The 16,188-nt window shown below is 45.2% G+C and overlaps 1 protein-coding gene across 5 annotated transcripts in view; it reads right to left on the reverse strand.

Annotated features, from left to right (window-relative positions):
* syt1a (synaptotagmin Ia) overlaps positions 1-14,896 on the reverse strand; it is a 172,373-nt gene extending 157,477 nt beyond the window's left edge. For 3 of the 5 annotated variants that reach the window (XM_019276907.2, XM_010737257.3, XM_019276906.2), the window contains exon 1: positions 14,782-14,896. The gene's annotated coding sequence lies outside the window, so the exon portion shown is untranslated. The remainder of the gene's footprint in view (positions 1-14,781) is intronic. The other 2 variants (XM_010737256.3, XM_019276904.2) reach the window with 1 other exon arrangement.
* Positions 14,897-16,188: the final 1,292 nt, after the last annotated feature.

Consider the following 16,188-nt stretch of genomic DNA (forward strand, 5'->3'; position numbering starts at 1 on the left):
TGCAGGATAAAAAGGAGGGGAGGGCCCAGTCCATTATTGAAGTTGCTGTTATTGAAGGTTGCCACTACAACAGTGGTGCAATCCCATTACTGCAAGTGAATGAATTACGGATATGCCATGCATTCAAATTGATAGGGGCAAAAGGTGGCCGATGCCATTAAATCGCTCTGATTTTGTATTTATGCCTAATGAATATTTGCGGAACCACGGCTGCTAACCTCGGTGGAGACTCTATGAAGGGGGGAGGAAAATCATTTTATGGTGAATTAAAGGAAGACGGGACATTTAGTGTTTCGGCCATTGCAGAGTGCTTGCCCGATGCGATGGCATTTCACGGTGTGTTGTCTTTGCTCAATTTTCAAAGACTCTCCAAAGAACTCATCATCGACGCAGCGGAAGCTCTTGATCTTTTGTGATTTTTAGGGACCATCCCCTGGATTTTCTGACTTTAATCTGTCTGTTATGGAAATATTACACCACTATTAATCTGAGGGAACAAAGGTCTCTTTTGTTGCATTCTGTTTTGGAAAGGTAATTAATTTCCAGTCGTTTTATTGAAAGGTGTAATTCATCCTTTGTGTCTTGAGCAAGTCACATTCATCCGCACGCACAGCCAGAGCGAACCCTTAGCAACCGTTTTATTTATGGCTTAGCATGGGGAGGCGCATGGATGCTGCTGATAGTGTTCATATGCAACAAGTACGCACGCTCTATTATTTGTTTTTCCTTCCACGTTTCACTTGAGAGGACACAGCACAATGCAGATCTTTCGGTCGTGAATGCAGGTTTGAGATATCCACCTGTGGGGTGGTAATCCAATATGTATATTGTTCTTGGTTCACTGGCTTCTCATCAGTCGAGTGATATCTCCTCAAAGTGAAAAAGGAAATGAAAGATAGCGTAAGAGCCGTCCTCCTCCGGGGGGATACGCTTCAAACTCGTGGCCCCTGATATCCAGCCAGTGTCCGTCTCTCTCTCTCTCTGTGACAACATGGAAATTTTGACATTTCTGTTTCTTTAGAATTCAGCACTGGACGACGGGGGCTTTGACGCCGGATGTCTGTGGAAAATATTTTGAACATATAAAGTGTAATCTAAAAATATCACAACTGCTATATTAATATGATTTTATAATCGAGGTGCACACTGTGGAAGCTGTTTGAGAATCACATCCCCACGTGGATGTCGTGAAGTTTAAGAAAAACAAAGCCCGGGTGGAAAACACACACACACACACACTTTTCTCCGTCTTGCCGTGTGTTAACTTGTGATGAAGTGTCAGTTGAGAAGATAGACACAGCGGTTTTATCACAGCGACCTCCAGGATCAACGACCGTCACCTTGACTACAACTGTGGCGTTAATTGATGAGAACAAAACGAGGCGACGGCTACCTGACGTTTCAAGTTCTCCTTCAGCTAAAACACAGAGAGACCGTGTTCACTGAAGGATCACCGTACATTCATGAGAGAGCACTTTGGGTTTTTTTAATGACATTACTTGACTCTTATTAATATTGAAATGCTAAAAGCTACAAGATCAAACAGATGCAAAGCATAAAAAAAAAGAAAGAAAGAAGGCCGCGATGCCAGCTTTTTTTTTATACAAGAGCCATTTGATTTTCTGGCATTATTAGCCTTTCAATGATGAGGAAAATTACCAAGCATAATCTGGGTATTGTATAATAGTGTGTGTGTGTCCACCTACCCGACTCAGACTGCGGGTTATTGTCTGCCAATAACTGTTTATAATATAACAGAGAGTTATTGATGTGTCTCTGGATTTATTTCAACTAGTTCTGTCGGCGTGAAACGGTGCCAACATTGGGAAAAGCAACGCAGACGGATCAGAGCTGATTGCAATTCATTTGTTTAATAGAAGACTAATAAATTGTGAGACTTTGCCTCATCGGACGAGCATAAAAACATTAAAGTCAGTCAATGCTGTCACCAGTCTTTGCTTTTCTCTTCGATAATACAAAGGGAACATGTAAAAATGTGCTTTAAACGTGTTTTTGATGTCTTATATAATGTAACAGCCCAAGCTGTGTTACGTTGGAATAGACTTTGCATCACACACACACAGACCCCAAAACATTAATCAATTGAAAACCATTCTGTTCAGCCATTTAAACAACGTCGCGTCTTTGATCTCGGTGCAATCCCAGTCAAAAACTTTCTGGTCCTTTCATCTGAGCTGAGGTTGAACGAGGAACGCTGTCTTGGAAACAGGTGTTCTGCTTGTTTGATGTTAGCCGGCGGTGATCTGGCAGGTTTCGGTAACATGAAGCAATCGTGACCCACAAAACACACACACACACACACACACACTCGCTTTCTTTCTTTCTGATGAAGCAGCCAGGTGCCAAAAATACACACACACACACAGCTGTGTTGAATAAAACATCTGACACACTGACTCCCTGACTGATGGTGGGACAGAAGGAGCTGACCCCGGGGACGGACGGGAGGTCTGGGACTCAGCAGCATCTATACACTCAAGTCATTAGACAAGTTAATGAGAAAGTTTGTGTGACGCCGGCTGCTGCGACCGGGTCCGGCCCGGGTGAGGGAGGAGGAGCTGTCCTGCAGGCTGTGGTGCTGAATCGGACTCTGCCCTCACCCTCTGTGGTTATTCAGGCGTTCAGCCTCCGCTCTGCTCCAGCTGCACGGCCTCAGCAGGGAAGTGTCTTGTTTGCTTAAGGGCACGGACACGCGATACCGCTCGCTGCTGGAAGCATTTGGACATAGTGTGTTAAGGCTCAGAGTTTGTTTACCTACTTTTAATGGAATCTATCCATATTACAGCACATTTAAACTGATTTCCACGTAGATTTTATGTCTGTAAGAGTTTTTTTATGTGTTATTATGACTGTGCCTTGAAGTAAGCAAACTCCTCTGTGACAAGCAGAGCTCAGGCAACCTCGCAGTATTACAGAAATAGAAAAAAACTCACAATACCAGTACGCTTACAGTAATACTGATACCAACGAAGTTCTTCATTTGATACCCAAGTGCTCATGAAGTTCTCTGCATCGTACTTTCAGTCCCAGTTGTTCCTGTAATCATCATCCATCTGCATTTATTTCTATCAGAAGTAACAGACATATAGTTTTAGCCATACTTTTGTTAAATACACCAGACTTAATGCACCACTGCTGCTGCTTTGAGCCAATCAGACACGTTGAATTGAATTGAAGAACTCTTGCAGTGATTGCCTGCAAGCAAAACCAAACTATTTTTTTATAGATATAGTTAGAGAAAGGATTGAATGCACATATTGTTTAATCTCCATTACCAAATATCTGCAGATGAACTCAGAATCTGTCGGTAAAGGACCGAGATTTTTCCACTGGATGTTGTGGGTTCCATTGGTAGCCTGACTAGGATTGATCAGCCAGGCTTTGGTTGCAAAACTTTTCCATAACATCTGTTTATAGAGATTAGCAGAAATGTGTCTTCTTCTGAATTCTTCTACTCGGACTGCAGAGGATGTCTTGGTAAGTACATTCATTATCTGGATATCTGCTGGCTACAAGGGAAGCCCCACAAAATCAGCTGTTCCCCACAGAGATCGTCGCTGATGGGTTCCAGGATTGGGTATCGTTTGACTGAAGAGGTTTCGAGACAATTTAGCACCGGGTTATTTTAGTCGATAGTATAAATACCCAGTTTTAATCTTTTAATGGCCTGAAAAGACAAAATCATAGCTATTCAACTGGGATGTAATCACATCAATTTCATATTCATCAAACCATTGAGTGACCCCTCGTGCCCCGTATAGAAGCATCTGCATTCATTATGTTTCTCCCCCCCATTTATTCAGGTCTTTACTTAATTTGTGACTCATCTGTATGCATATATTACATGATATGAAAGCACTGTATCATTAACCACTCTGACTAGAACATTCGGTCACTGACTACATGCACGTCATTAAAGCAAGGCCGTGTGACATCTCCCCACCGTGTCACGGACAAACAACACACTTCTGAATGTGACAGAAGGCGTCTCCGGGCCCGTGCAGGTCAGCCTCATAGGAAGTGAGAAAGTAGTACAGTAGCTACAAGGTTGAAATAGGACGAAACACACAGACAAACTGAGCGTCGAGTTATTTTTATCAACAGGCAAGATTTTGATCCACATGCTGGCACACCACCAAGACCCGAGACCCGGCGTGTTTAACTAGGTATCGATTCAACATTTAAAAGACTAGTACGCTGCCTGTATCAGATTACAGAAGCCAGACCTTCAAAGCCTCTGAACAACACGAAATCCTGTTTGAAATCACATTCAAACAAACACTTAAATGTTTAGTTAACGTGAAGGAATGAGGAAAGCATGATTCAGAGCCCCTGATGATCCAAATTCTGTTAAAGAATCTGGGTCACATTCAGTAAATATTATGTTATGTTAACACAGGACCGGCCCGTGTTCCAGTCATTCAAAGAAGGAGTGTGTGACGATGCCTCCGGGGCACAGCATGAAGCTCACACATGGTGACAAATGAGCATTAAAGGAGGGTTGATGAAGCAGGTCAGTGCTGAAAACAAGAGTTCAGCCTCCGTGGGACAATTTGAAGTGACAATACATGAATGATATTATATTCCAGGGAAAGATCGTGTGCTTCTTTCCTTTCCTGCTCAAAATATATTCATTTCATGTGCATCCTGCAAATTTAGCGAACCAGACATCGGCCCCGTGGCCGTGTGTTTTCCACCAAATCTCTTTATGTACGCATCCAGAGAGAGAAAGAGAGACTGGTGGACAGTGTGTGTGAGTGAGTGGGGAAGAGATAACAGGGAGGACTGCAGGAGATAGGAGGTAAACAGAGAGCCAGTTAGTATGTGGTGACCCCCAAGGCTTGAGATGGAGTCATGAGTCACTGGCTGTGTTTACTGTACACAGAGAGACACAGCCAGACGACACGGAGGGACGACATCATTCACTGGCACACCTCGGAGATACGGGGTCAATCAGCAACCGGTGATTTGCTGTAAGGGGTCCAAGAAAAGTGGGCGTTTTCTGTCCGGAGAGGATATATCCTCCTGTGAGGAGAGCAAACAGCTTCTCACAGTCACATGAGGTGCAAATATCAACAGCGGTCCACACAATCTAATATCTTAACAGCCTGACAGGATGTGTTTTGAAGCCTCTCCAAATAAGAGTCCTGCCATGTCTTAATTAATTTTTTCGCTGCTTGACTGGTCAGGAGTGAATTGCTGATGAAGAGTACAGCATTTCGATTTTGCCTTTTCAAATTAAAACTCAATATGCGACGGCAAAAATTGAAATCTGTGTGCACCGACGTGGAACTGAGGGCAATTAAGGGTCGTTAGCGTTTTTTTTTTTTTTTTTTTTGACGCTCTGCTTGTCTACGAGTTATTCAGAGATTTGATTGTGACGTGTTTTAATTAATCAGCCTCTAAACAAAATGAGAAAGAAGCAGGTTGGGGCTGATTCATTCATTCATCTGTGCTGAGCTCTCCTTGTTTGTCTGATTCTCGGGTATTTACAGATGAACAGATGAAGGTGTTGTTCTGGGACTCTTGTTACGCAACGCTGCCTTGGCTCTCGGCGGCCACCAAACGTCATGTCTGATTCTCGGGAGGGGCGGCCAGATTTCAGGTTGCAGCAGTATCTAGCGGCTGCGATGCCCCATTGCACCCTCGCGTCCCAAATTTGCGTAGTTCCCCTGGCTGATCGTGATGACAACAGCAGCTCCAGTCTGCACCACGGCAGACCATGCTCATGGTTTCGTAAGTTTTCTATCGATTCCAAGCGGCGACACGTGGACGTAACAGGTCCACAGCCAAGCACGGGGATCTGTCTGTGCTTGTCTGGTGCTCACGCACCCACGGGGGCTTTTAGCGGGGTTGGCCAGCCAGAGTGGGAGGATGGGATCCGGAGTTATTGATTGAAGCTTCTCATAATCTGTGAGCAGGTCCAGAGGTGCTGCAGGGCTGAGCGAGGCAAACATATTTGTGTGTGCCGACATGGAGGTTGCCTTTCCTGCTGCCACTGAATAAGTTTTATTTATAAAAAAGGATTTGATTTTAAGGTTTGGAAAATAATTCTGTTCCGTGAATGTGAAATGATTCATAAAAACAAGGTGCTTCTTTCATTTTGCACTCGGGTGCAGCGGTGTTAACATGTTGTTAGGTGGCTCGCTGAGCTCGTTAGAGGATCTCTGAACCTTCACGGCCGATCACGTAGCTTCTAAACCCTCATCAGCTGCCTTTGTCACCACTGCCCTGCAACCTCTGCTGTTGTTGTTGTTGTCGTCACCCTGGTTTTGGTTTCCCCGGGTTATGGTTGCCTCTTTAATCTTCTCACACCCCCGCTGGCATGGAGTATAAATAACTGAAAGGTTTTCACCAGCGTCCGTGGTCACTGTCACTTTTTGCCCCCTGGGAAAACGCTGGACACTGATGTGAAATAATACAAAAGCATGGCAGGAGCCATAAATCCATAAGGACTTTAACCTCTTCCACTCCATGCAGATCTGATATCCACAGTCCACGGACCATTTATCTCAACATTTCTGCATGAACATGGGATCTACGGGTACCCACAAGAAACTGCTACTTCATACAATATACATATATTTCTATTTATAATTTGTGCATTTGATTATTTCTGCACACTGTGGTTCCTAAACAGTATTGGATTGGTGTAAAATGGGTTTGACCAGAAAGCTGAGACTTCCCCCAAAGTAGCCATTTCACTGTAGTGCGAGTATTTGTTGAAACTTGACCTCGTTGTATAAAATGATCTTCTGTGACCTCATAAAAAAGTCACAGCCTTGTGAAAGTTCCACAAGCTAGAGAGTGAGAAACGGCCTTCCAGAGTTCCTGAGGAAATATCCACAAAATGTTGAGTCGGTCTTAATCGAATGGATTTTTGACATTGATCATTTTGTGGTCAGAGGGTAAATTTCCCCCCAAATATGTGTAACAAAAACTGCTGTAACTATTTATGAGGCGTGATTGAACATGGGGATCATGCACTTACATGATGGCCATCCTAAAATGTTTTAAGCCCCTGATACAATCTAAACTTGACTGAGCTGCATCTCCAAATTAATCTTCAGGTTTCCAGCTTTAAGAGGATGTATAGCATTTTTATGTGGCATGTACTGTTGATGCAAACATCCCGATACTTTCTATTTATTTTAGGTAGTGTGGAAGACGTTAAAGGGTCTGTTGACCAAAACCACAAACCAAAATGATATTTTCTCACTTACCTCTGGGGGTATTGAGTTCTGTCTCTAACCTAATCGAATGCAGATTGATGGAACCAAATGTATCAACATGTTTTTCTGGGATATCTGGCAGCATTAAAGTTGACTAAAATTCAGTCCGGGTACTGGCCACGACTAACTGGAGTACTTGGCATCGATGGCGCAGCCCCTCAGAGTTTGTTTTGCGATGCACAATGCATGCATAATCCAGATTTGAAAGTGGCTGCCTCTTCATTAACAATGTTAAAAGAAAATGAACGTGAGGAAATCCGTCATTATTGAAACTCGCAATCACCAAACCCTACGTCGGGTGCAAACTCTTAATCTTAGGCAATTTGCATTTGCAATTAGTGTAAGCTTCAAGGGAAGGATGTGACTGACAGGACCGAAATGTTTTGCCTAGTTGGGTCTGATTGAACCCGATTTAAAGAGGAACCGTGTACTTTGTGTCTCTCAAGACATTTTGAGAAACTACAGCAGGACAGAAATGACCTCAAGGCTCCTGCTGCAGATTCTTCTCACCAACTGTTTGGCTAACAGCTCTGGTGTTACCTTGACACTTCCACTTTTCTGGTGCATGCAGCAAAAAAAAAAAATCTTCAGTTGTATGGGAATGGCTTTGAAGAGACAAAAATCACGCTGCCAGTTTGACAGAATTTCATTTCAGAGGAGGCACAGACAAACACTGGAGGTGTCCTATTTTCACTCTGGCTCCTGTCTTTCTTTCTTTCTTTCTTTCTTTCTCATTTTTTTCCATCGCCCTCTCCTCTCCTCAAGGTTATTCATCTGGATGAGGAGTCAAAATCAATGGCAACTAAAGGGCGGGGAGTTAAAGGCTTGCGTTGGATCTCTCGCCTTGCATATTGGACGTGAGGGGACGGCCGTGTTTCATTATGAATTCAGGGAGGGATAGCAGGATGTCAAGGTAATGAGTTAATTTAGGAGATAAGGAACAGCAAATGTAATCTCTGAAATTTCACCAGCAGCAAAATGGCTCCTCAATCCTCGATCAAACGGGGGGGGGCACTCATTATCATGATAGTCTGAGCTTTCGGCTCTCCACAGAGCAGTAAATAAAGGTAATCATCCTCTCAAAACATGGTAAAGTTTACCCCGAGGCCTCATTGTAAAAATCCTGGTGTGAATAGCCGGTTGGTTTCAAATGCTGCAGCTTAAGCGCTTAAGTGCAGGAGTCAAACAGCTTGAGAGAGCACAATAATTTCTGTCAATGGTGCAGACCCCAGACTACCCAGTACGCCAGAATTATATCAAATTTAAGCAGATGCCTAGTTATTATCCCCAAGTGGGCCGGGTTGGCCCCGCGGTGCTGTGGTAATGAGTGTTTTTTCGTCTCACTGGGTGGACATGTTTTGGAAGAAAGGCCTCTGTCTCCCCCCAAGAAGCTTGGCTCGCAGAATGAACTCTGCACAGCACGGACCTGTGTGCCTCCGACATTTGCATCATCCTTCACGGGAGCCTCGCACGTCAAACTGCTCCGTTTTTTTTCAAGGATCAAGGGGGGGTTGGTGGATGGCAGAGTAAATAAAGGGAGTGGAAATCGAGGCCGCTCGCTGTGCCGTCGCCGCTTCTTTTGAGCTGTGGGCTTTCGTTTGGTTGCGCTATTATTCCAGCAATTGACTCTGACTGTGCGGGTTTGGCAGTTCTCTCAACACATTCCAGTAGTTGAGGGTGTAATACTATGCAACGTTGTTGGGGTTTTTTTTTTAAGCAGCTGCTAAAAAATAGAAAAGAAAAGGAGCAGCGACAGCAGCGCTTATGAAGATAACTAGACGGATCGCTCAGACCCGACAGTACAGCGCTCGCACGTGTCATCTACAGTACGGCGCTAATGGGTGAGGAACAGCATGGGGGAGGCGGCTGGCATGACAACCTACAGCAGGCAGGGGAGACTTGGTTGCCATGGCGACAAACAAGGATGTTTGCATCAGAGGCGAATCTCAGCGGTCGGCGGCGGAGGGCACACATGCCGCTCGACTAACAGTAATGGAGAATCGTCTGGGCCCGGCGATTGAGGAGGAGAGAGAGGAGGAGGAATGCCTGCAATCTCTTTCCCACAGCAGGGCTGAGCCACGCTGCAGGAGGGGAGCTCCTGTCTAACAGGGAAACAAGGACTCACTGGTTCAACAGCTAAATGACACTTCTTGCCTCGCTGTATTAGAGATAAGAATTAAATCATCGTCACAGTAGGGTCACTTGAAAATATTAAGGCTGTGACGCTGATTATGTGCCTGTGCATTCATTCTGTTTAATCCGTCCACAGTGAATATAATGAGCGTGCAGTGACCTTGATTGGTAGTGAAATAATACAGCACAAAATGTGACAACGTGCACCCGGCTGACAGGCGAAATCAAAGAGCCGATAAGTTGTATAGCTGTGACAACTACTATGTTGAAATTACTGTGATGCATTTTAAAATCCGTCAAGGTCATTTGTGTCACGAGCAGGGCGACACTGATTTTAATTGCTTTTTTTTTTTTTTTTATCCCATCGTGCCACTGCATCTTCGCGTCATGTTGCTTTATGACTCATGCGTCCTCCAAGGGCGCCCAGGAAGCAGCGAGTGAGCTGTGGCAGAGCCAAGAGGCAACTTACTTGGACATAGTTTACCCCACTGTTCTGCTGACATATTTCTGGGGGGGGACGCCGCCGACAGAGGCTCTGTAAAAACAGCCTTTTTTCCGCCTTGTGATAAAGACTCGGCGTGATGCTCGAGTTGCAAATGTGTCATTTCGCACAAATTGACGCATCTGCCTTTGTGACACTAGGTCCAGATACTTCACATTGCAGCCGTTTGACTCTTACAAACTCATGAATGGGAAATGAAGAACGGACACTAGCAATTTGGATTCTAGGCTCCTCTCCAATGATGACACTCAGACTGTCAGCAGCACCTCTAATCTCATTTCAGACAACAAAAAAAGTCAACAAGACAGTTACACAAAGAGCAGCAGTTGGTTTGGTTATTACTGACATTACCCCAGAGTTAAGGCGGCACTTCCTCCTCATGGGATCCCCCATGTGTCTTGAAGGCTGGGTGTTTCAGGTAGAGATGGAAGAGAGCGACGCCTTAATACATTCATCAAACATTGAAAATATCCTTTATGTTGCGTGCCCTTCAATATTAATTAATCTCATCTTTCATTAGGCAAAAGGGGTGTTTCACCCACTATGTACAGACACATGTGGGGCAAGTTCCCACACCACCCAGATGGTATTAATCTCTAATAACTTCCCCACAAAGCGCCTTCGGGCAGCGGCGGGTAGATGATGCTTGCGCTTTACCGGCGCTAAGTATGAATCAGGATATTAAAAAATTGTAGGAGGGCAAAAGCAATTTCCCCCTGAAGGGGATTTCAAAATTACAGCTCTCACACTGGAAGTTTTGCCATAAAATCATTTTCTCATCTTTACCCATCACAATGAAACACCTCCCCCCTGCCACCGTTGCTATACGTGTACGCCGAAAATTACTGAAACTCTCTCTGACAGAAACCATGTAATAAAGCCTCCTTAAATACATTACGCACAGGCTATTGTACAGCAGCCAGTTGTGGCTGTAGATAAAGGACTGCATGCACAAAACATCCTGTAATGTTATCCTTTGTAAATATTTGTGACATGAATTCACTCTGACAGCTCAGACGCCGTTCACTTACTGTATTTAATTAAGCAGACTGTTGTTGAACGTGCAAACCGAGGCAGGCATATCCAACACAACTGTCCTCATTAGACATTGTTCAGGCTGTGGCGCTGATCCGCTCCGACTCGCTGCGACTTAACGGCGATAGTTTCGACCACGCCGCGGCTGATAAATATGAACACAGCTGGAAGAATAAGCTTTTGTTGCCGTCCCAAACAATGCTTTGGTTCTTCTGCTTACACGCCATGCTTGTGTTAAACACAGCTGCTTTACACCGTGTGAGGTTACTGTCAATAAGCTGCATGGTGGAGTAGGCTGAGAGAACTTTTATTACACAGCCCAATGATCAAACAATGAATATTTTTCCTGAAATTTGTACCATGGTTGCTGTCAGTGCTTTTACTATGAGGAAACGCATGCTCACAGCACACAGGTGTTTTTTTAAAGAATATTTATGTTCCTCTTCCTCACTCCAGTCAGCAGAATGTGTATGTGTGTATTTGTGAAAGCCCGTGTGCGGATTGATCATGTAATCTGAGTCTTATCTCGGCGGGTCGACGGAGATCAAGGCGTCCTGAGTCCTACACACCTTGTCAAACACGAGCTTCGAATCAGGACTTAGACCGAGCTCATTAGCCTATCGGTGTCAGGCCTTTAAAGCAACAACTGATACCAGTTAGCCCGAGCAGTGAGGGCTGCGACTAACGACTAATGCTGTCGTTATCGATTAATCTGCAGATGATTTTCTAGATTAAATCGATTAGTGGTTTGGTCTATGATATGTGACAGTGACAGTCCATCTCAGTCTTTAAACGTCTTGTTTTGTCAGTCCAAAAACTAAAACAGGAAATTTGAAAACAACTTGAAAAATGACTTTAACAACGAACTGCTTATCAAAAAATAGTCGCAGCTCTGACCCTCTCAGATTAGTGCCTCAATGCTGTACACATGGTGAATTCGGGGTGATGATGTTAATGTCAATCAAACCAAATCCTTCTGGTTAACTCGTCGCCGTTTTAGATTCAATCTCGTCCATTTCCATTTGGTAGATTCTGACAAAAATGCTACTTTACCATAGTGATTTCATTCTCGCCTGTTTGGGTTTGAAAGTTTCCAGCGTGGGACCAAAAAAATAAAACTAAATGAAATCAATCGAAGTGTGTTGGAGAGCTGGACAAAGGGCTGAAGTGGCTTCAGTGACAATCAGTGCGATTGAAATGTTTGGCTTCAGGATGAAACTAACGCTTTGATTTTCAGTTAGAAATGAGTTTATTTAACTGAACTAAACTGAAGTGTGAAATAGTCAAACAGTCATCCTCCAATGGAAACAAAACATTAACAGATTTGCATACAGGCTTGAGGAGTGATGTGAAAAAATAAGTCATGGTGAGCGATCTCTTTCAGTGACGCCTCGCCGGCCTCGCTTACTGCCGATGTTCAATATTTCATTAGCACGAAGAAAACAAACACGGTTAATAGAAAACTGGGTTTCGATCCCACCAAGTAAACATGACCGCGAGAACTGTGCGAGTTTGTTTGACTAGATTTCACACATGATGGATTATTTGGTTTGTTTCAAAGCTGCTTCTCTCTTCTTGCGTAACACGTGTAGTTTGAACCTGGATGACATCGATCCATGATAGATCGTTGTGTTTAAGTCAATCGATAATTAACTCCCAATGACTTCATTATTTAATACACCACACAGCTGATAATCACATTTATCTATAGTACTAATGATATGATGAAGATTATGGGGAGGTCCTAATCTAGGGAGCAGGAAAACTAGTCCTGAGGCATCCGTCTCCACCAGTCGCCCTCTGTGGTGACAGTGTCACTGATCTATGCACGTCCCTCCTCACAGTCGCCCACTACCAAATGTCCACACAAGGTCGAATCATAAGACAGATGCTATTTATTTCCTCCATTTTGTAACAAACACCGGCCTCCTTCTCCTTACTGTCCCACTGCTTCTCGTTACACTTCCCCCTCTCCACTCCCTTTCCCTCCGTCACCTAATGAACTGATCATAAGTGAGAGGCTTCAGCCAAATGTGAAGTAATCCTGGCAGATGCCCTTTTGCCTCCTGACGGCGTTTGGCTTTTTTTGAAAAGTTCACTCGAGATATCTCGGCCCAGACAAAAGGTTAGCGCTGCTCTGACATCAGGCTCGGGACATCGGGTCTGAACTTCTCATTTAAAGCTCTTTAACGGGCCTGATGAAGCATCAACAACACACAGCTGAGTGGCTGTTTGACGCCTGCCCCCGCCCTCTTAAGTTTGGAGTAAATAAAATAAAGATGATGATGTGGAGATTTTACAGCCGACAGGAACACTTTATAATATGAATGGAGCTTCATCGTGACCCGAAGAGTTCCAGAGAAAAGTCCCAGGTGATGATTACTCTGTCAGGGTTTCCTATGAACAAGAAAAATAACGCTCATGTGTGTTTCAAAAAGCCATTGCCAGCCAACGGTCCACGGTGCATCCATCAGTGCAGGCGCAGCCTCCGCCTGTCTGATTCAGTTAGTGCTTATGAAATGGAGCATCTGCAGAAGCTCCCAGAGAGTATGTAAACATAAGCTCTGCCTTGGGAAATGAGCTGAGGGGTCATTTAGATTTGGGTGAGGCGGGCGGGTGGAGGGGGGGGGAGCATGGAGCGCTGCTCCCTCTCCGTCACCTGGTAACAGTTTGACACACGGGAGCTTCCTGGATAATGTATGCCGAGCGCCCGGCTAAACAGCAACACCTGAGCAACCCTGACTCCCCCTCTCTCTATCTCCCCTCCCTCCCTCCTGTTGCATTGGCTGATCCTGCCTCCTGAGATATTAGGTAATCCGGGAGCGGGCGAGAGGCGATAGGCCGCCTCGTCGCTTAACGATGCCTTATTTGTCGGCGAAGGCGCGCTACAGTCGCCGCAGACATGGTTGACATGTTTGCAGAGAGCCAGGAGCCGTCCAATCCATGCGCAGGAGCCATTTAACCAGTGGGGAGTGATAAGCCTCCTTTTAGAGCGAGGAGGGGGGGGAGATATTGGGTAACATATGGAAGTCAAGTGGCTTTTCCCCCAATCGTACCCGCTCACTCGCTGTACAGACTCCTGAGCTTTAAAGATTGCGAGTATGCGCGGGAATTCGCGGTCGCTGCCGAGTTTGAATAATAGATTTTTCAGCGCAGGAACAAAAAGCGTGCGGGAGAAAAAGTCACAGGCAGAGAGAGGGGATGTCTTGTTCCCTTTTCAAATGTTATTACAGCTCATTTCCGAATCAATAGCTCGCCTCTTTCCTCCCTGCCCGAGATAAACCCATCACGACTGAAGGATGGAGGAGAGTGGAGGAAAAAAAAAAAACAGAGCAACAGCCGGCCCGTTTTATCTGATGGAGAGGTGAACAAACGGAGGGATTAGCTTCCATGAGATGAAAGCAGCTGCTTGTCTTCCATCTCCATCCCCCTCCCCTCCTCTCTCCTCTCTCCATCCGCCCACACATCCACACACCGTGGTCTCCCCTCGCAACCAGAGACATGCTCTATATGTTGGAGGAGCCGATGTGCTGTCGCCAGCTGCGCTCCACCCTGTACCTACAGCAGTTTTTGTTTTTTTTTCTCTTCCCGGCGAGCAAAGCCAACACAAAAAAGCCTTTCGGTGCACATGGCGATGAAAGGCGTGTCGAAAAGGGGGGGCGCCAAAATCGGTGTCACGGAGAGGCATCGGGAGTTGGAGGAAAGTGTTACTTCCCACCCTTTATCTGATTATGTCACCTAGACACCGATACATCACAACACACATCCGCGATGCACAAAGAACACACACAAACCGACAAGAGATTTTTTTTTTGGGTAACTTCTGGGACAGCCCTAAGAGGAAACGTGCACTCTTACCTGGCAACAGAAGCACACCTTCAGCTCCGAATCTGCTCACTCTGACAAGGAGGCACGCTCTTCTGGAGTAGGAGAAGGGAGTCTCGGAGAGAGAGAAAGAGAGAGTGTGTATTCATGTGTGTGTGTGTGTGTAAGGATGGGAGAGAAAGAGAGAGAGAGAGAGAAAGAGGGAGGGAAAGTGGGAGGCGGAGCTTGGTGTGGAGGAGAGAGGAAGGAGGAGAGAAAGAGGGCTGGATGATAACTCTGTCTGCCGTCTGTGCAGCCAGTCTTGTGGGAGCGGCGTGGTGATGGCGCTAGATCATCTTCTGTTCAAAACGCATGCGGCCGGGGCGCAACTGGTGAGAGAGAAACCCGAGTTCAGAGGATGGAGGGAGAGAGAGAGAGATGGGAGATGTTTAAGCCAGCATCATCACACAGCGGTCCCTAGGAATCCCTCCAGTGAGAGGGGCACTGCATCACTGAGACCTTAGCTGTGATTGGGTAGTGGAGAGGGGGGAGACGGCAAGGATGGTGGACAACTCTGTGTGACCTAAGATGACCCTTTCTGCAAATATTAACATGCCACGCCTGTGTTTCACCTTCAAGAACACAACTACACCAACAACAACAAACCTTTCTCTAAGACTTTGGGATTCCTGGGAGTGTGTCCGTGTTGTGTCCATGTGTCAGTTCATAGTAAGCTTTGACCTGCCCCTGTGCATGAACAAACACACACACACACACACACACACACATACACACACACACCTTACGTGAACTTGTCCATGAAGGGAAGATGATTTCCCCAGGGGAAGGCTGAGTCTGTCAATTGAAGAGCCACACAAACACCTGCAAGGACGATGTTTCATTAGAGTGATTGAACATGCTGACCTCAAAACCAACAGAGAGGTTAAATTATATTATATAGTTATTATTATGTACGTTTTTTTAAATCGTCTCAAATCCAGTCTGTAATTTAACAACACTGATGTCAAACTGCTTCAGCTGCACATACACGTTTATAAAGTTATATTTGAATTCATGTAATTATTAACTATTAATGAACTAAAGATGATTTCAAGCTTTATTTGATAGAGACAGCTGAAGAGTGACAGGAATGTGGGGAGAGAGAGAGACGAGGAAAGAGCCACAGGTCGGATTCGAACCCTGGAGAACTGAGCCTGCTCTACAACTATTAAGTCAACTGAACTGAGATTTAACCCTCAATCTTACATGAGAGGCTTCAAACGAACAGAGACGTGTCGGCAACGTGATCACGTGGCACGTGACAAGTGAGTCATGATTACGGGAAGTGGCTGATAATGCCATTTTGAGTCGCCTCAGGTAGCAGAGCAGGTCTTCTATTGGCTGAATAAAGCTGCACTCAAAGGTCGGACAGAAACCGACACGCTGCACAATGAATGGAGC

The sequence above is a fragment of the Larimichthys crocea genome, chromosome XX, assembly GCF_000972845.2.
Source record: "Larimichthys crocea isolate SSNF chromosome XX, L_crocea_2.0, whole genome shotgun sequence".
Lineage (NCBI taxonomy): Eukaryota > Metazoa > Chordata > Actinopteri > Sciaenidae > Larimichthys > Larimichthys crocea.